Here is a 4,785-nt window from a genome sequence, read left to right as displayed (position 1 = left end):
CATCACTGACTGTGGGAAGCAGTGGGTCTATGCTTCCATCCAGCAGCATGTAGCCCAGAAACCTTTTTTTTTTTTTAACTTTCTGTACTAGCAAAAGCTAAATCTGTCATGATGCAGTGCACTGTGTGGCTTGGAGACACCCACTGTGTACTGTGGTGGGAACCTGCCATGCTGCACTCAAGGCCACATGCCACTGCAAACCTGCCATACTGTAGCTCATGGCTGACCTGAGAGAAACAACTAGGGAGCTGTTTTTAGCTCCATTTTAGAATTTTTTTTAAGCTTTCTTAGGTTTTAGGTCTCATGTTTTGGTGCCATTTGTAGTCAGAAGTTTTTCTGTGTTAACTAAGCTGACAAACATCACCAAAAAATCAGCTTTGAACTACAAACTGCTCAGAACAATTTCAAGATGGCTAGCTAGGGTGATCCAACTTTACAGACTACTCAAACAAGGACTTGAGATAATCCCTGCACTTTGACATTATGCAGAGACTGGACAACAAATGATATAGCCACCTCTCCCATAACTTGACAATTAACCCCAAAATTTTCTTTTCAGGATTCCCTAAAGATGCCTTTGCCCACAAACAGCAGGAAGCAATTTTAAGAACACAATGCCCACATTCCCAAGAGGTCAGGTTGGGTGGGTGGTTTTTGGTCTTTCAATGGGTTTCAGGTTTGGGATAGTTGTCATTCTTTAGGAAGGTTGGTTACAAGTTGTTGTTAATGGTCAGGAAAAGGGCTAAACAAAGGAGATTAGATTTAAGGTTCTTGTTTGAAAAAAAAAGAAAGAGGATATATATGAGATAGATTGTTAAGTCTACTAAAAAAAGATATATAGAAATGATAGAATAAAGGGTAGATTATTGAATCTACTCTGAAAAGAGAAAAGAGAGGATATAGGTATGACATAGATAAAAAGGTAGATTACTGAATCTACTTTTAAAAGACAATTACTAGTTTTAAATATTTTACATTGGATTGGATTTTTATATATTATATACAACTTATATATATATTGAGATTGATATTGGTAGAAAATGCTGTATATATATTTCTAATCTTGTTCAGGACATTGTACTTATACAGTTCATTTAACAATGTAATGTAATTTGCTAATCCTTGAAAGTTATTATTATCAACTATTAGGATATAGAGAAATAAAAGTCAATAGTTAGACATTACAATTGAACTCGTAGTCATATTAGATATGTTTTCAAAGTCAAGCAGAGATATATTTTAGATAGACAGGTCATCTTCAAACCCTTCAGAGATCTATAGAATATGACATTTAAAATGTTTTAATAGCTTAGAATTTTTTTCTTTTTTTATTACTATGAGATATGTCAGCTCCTGGCAGCACCAATCTACTTCAGAGAATTTATGGGTATTGAAGAAAACCACATATGGAGTTTTATTTCCATTGTGGCAAAAGTTAGGGACTGGGCAACAAAGTGCCCTCCTATCAACTGCTGACAGTATGCTATCCAAAATGGACAAATGGGACACAAAACAAAGAACTACCAATCCTTACCAAGACAAGTGTGGTTGCAGCTTTAGCAACAGGTGTCCTCTGAGGCCAGGACAACATGGCACCATTGCTGAAGTGGCTTTGCAATCCAGAAGAGGTACAGTGCCCCTTTCTTTGAAGGCAGCTGAACAGGCAATGGACCAATGGCTTCTGGTGTGCAGTGGAATAGTAGCTGAAATAGTTATTCTTGAAGGAGTATGTAGGCTGACAGAGTCTGACCTCTCAATGGTAGACTGGCATTTATTAAAGGAGATGAAGTCACCCACAAGCTGAGAAGAATAGGCAGCCGAATTCCAAAAATACCAGCAATTTCCAGTGTTTAAAATCCTGAATCATGACAGGACACTGGCAGAATTCAAGTTTATCTGGTACATGGAATACTCACACTGAATGTGAGGTTGAGCTGTAGGCCTTGTGTACACTCTACTTCACAAATGAGTCTATCAGATATGCTAAGCCTATAAGCTGAAGATGATGCCCCAATGTGCAGAGAAACCTTGGGTGACTGTCCAGGCAGGTGGCTGTTTCTGTCAACTCACATTTTTTTTTGAAAGTCGCTTGTTTGCACTTCCTGTTTTACTAGGTAATATTATTTCCCTCTTGGGTCTCTGAGGGAGTTGAAGATTAGATAGTTGTAGTTACAATTTTCCTTGTTAAGAAATTTCAGAAAAGAAACTCACTAAGGAAGTGTAAAGTGTATAGATTTGAAAGACATTATATGATAGTTCTCTGTTAGTAATATAAGTTAGGATAGAAAGTGAATCAGGTGCATTTTGGACCCACCAAAATAGGATAGATAATGGAATATTTTCTCTGAATTTGCCAAATGCAAATAGACTAGATATTGTAACTGTAATACTTGCTTGATAATTGTTCTATTATATGTAATTTTACTATGTTAAAGTTAAAACCTTCCTTTGTGAAAAAAAGAAAAGAGGAAGTGCTATGGATGTCTTTTGTATGCTGTGAATATGTGTTGCTCTGATTGGTGGATAAATAAAGCTGTTTGGCCTATGACAAGACAGCTTAGAGGCAGATGAGAAATTTAAAGAGAGAGACCGGAAGAATGAGAGGAGATGCCAGTGAGCTGCCCAAGGAGCAACATGTAATGGGATTCAGGTAAAGCCACATAACATGTGGCAATACATAGATCAATAGTTATGGGCTAATTTAAGTATAAGAGCTAGCTAGCAAAATGCTTGAGCCATGACCATACAGTTTGTAAATAATATAAGCCTCTGTGTGTTTATTTGGTTCTGAGTGGCTGTGGACTGGGCAGGACACAGAAAAACTTCTGACTACAAGACTACAGATGACAGCCTAGATTGCTCTACCCAGCAAAACTTTCAGTCACCATGATTGAAGAAAAGAAGACATTCCATGATAAAGTCAAATTTAAATAATATCTATCTACAAATTCAGCCCTACAGAAGGTGCTAGAAGGAAAACTTCAACCTAAAGAGGTTGACTACACCCATGAAAACATAGGAAATTAATAATCTCAAACCAACCAAAAAAGAAGGGAACCATGTATGCACACATACACCCACACACCACACTCACCACCACCACCACCACCACCACCAACAACAACAACAAAATAACAGGAATCAACAAACATTGATCATTGAAATCTCAATATTAATGGACTTATTTCCCCAATATAAAGACACAAACTAAATACTCATTATCATACAGGCTCAATCATGTGTGAACTTCAGAATTAACTTCTTCCAAAGATCTCAAAGTGGTGCTGGGCTTGCAATCTGTGTGTTCAACACAGAAAAGACCAACAGAAGTCCTAACCCACCCATAGCCAGTAGGCTAAAGGCAACTGAGCCATTCCCTTCCTTAACAAGCCTTACTGCAAACTGGAGTCCTTGTAAGATGGTATCCCAAAAGCAAATGGAACTTGAGTTTATAAATTTATAAATTTCAAAGCCAATCGAAATGTATATAACTATTGAATTAAATTTATCCTGCCCAATAGAATGAAAGATTAACTAACTGTGATAGCTACTTTTGCTGTCAGGGTCTCCACTGTGCTAGCTGTAGTAAGCAATTATGAAATGGTAATCTCAGAAACAGTAGCAGTGGTGGCCGCCATTGCTATAACAACAACAATGGCAGCAGCAATGTCAAATTCTCTTCTGGAGCGTGTGGGCATCCACTGGCTTGGATACAACTCCAGGAACACGAACTGCCAAGGCCCATTTTTCTTGATCCCAGCATGACTTAAGCTGGCAGCTCTGTAAAAGAACAACTAAGAACCATAAAGAAAAAACAGGCAGCTCATATGATTGAGCCTGTATGATGAGTATTCAGAGACAGGTAATTCCTGGGGGGTGCTCACCAACCTAAGACAGAGAGCTTGTTTGGCCTGGGCAGGTGTCTCCATGACCGGTAAGGTGACCTGCTGACATCCCATGCAACCTAAGTCAGAAGCTCATTTTTTAGTAAAAGGGGGACCTGTAGGACCCTGGTCCCCATTTTGGGTAACTGTTGCCTTGCTTGCTGACCTTGACCTTGATATCCTCCCTATGCTAATTCCCTGCTGGGTTCCACCCTCCTGAGTGCTTAAGGGAAGATCCTTGTCTGTGTATCCTGAATAATGGGCGTTAACAGCTTAGATGCAAGATTGTAAAACATTGGTAGCAAACTTCTGCCCTCCGGGGTTCTCCCATTGTGCTGTAAGCCTGTATTTAAGACCTCCTCCCTCCTTCAATACATGGCATTCTGCATTAAATAAAAAAAAAAAGAAAAAAAAGACACAAACTTACAGAATGGATGTGAAACTAGGTTCCATCCTTCTGCTGCATCTAAGAAACATGTCTCAGCATCAAGGATAGACACTATCTCAGTTCATATTCCATGCAAATGGACCTAAGAACCAAGTTGGTATTGCCATTATAATATCTAACAAAGTAGACTTCAAACCAAAACTAACCAAAAGAGATGGGAAGGAATTCATACTCATCAAAGGAAAAATCCATCGACTTGACATCTCAATTCTTAACATCTATGCTCCAAACATAAGGGTACCCACTTTTATAAAAAGAAACACAACTGACCCTCACACAGAGATAGTAAACAGAAATACTGGAGCTAACAGACAAAATAAACAAAGTAGATCTAACATATTTACAGAATATTTTACTCACACACAAAAGAATATATCTCCTCAGTGCCTCATGGAATTCCAAAACTGACCACATAATCAGTCACAAAGCAAGACTCAACAGATACTATAAAAC

The sequence above is a fragment of the Peromyscus californicus genome, unplaced genomic scaffold (assembly GCF_007827085.1).
Source record: "Peromyscus californicus insignis strain IS unplaced genomic scaffold, ASM782708v3 Scaffold_11__1_contigs__length_118956290, whole genome shotgun sequence".
Taxonomy (NCBI): Eukaryota; Metazoa; Chordata; class Mammalia; order Rodentia; family Cricetidae; genus Peromyscus; species Peromyscus californicus.
Note: the sequence above shows the minus strand (reverse complement) of the source record.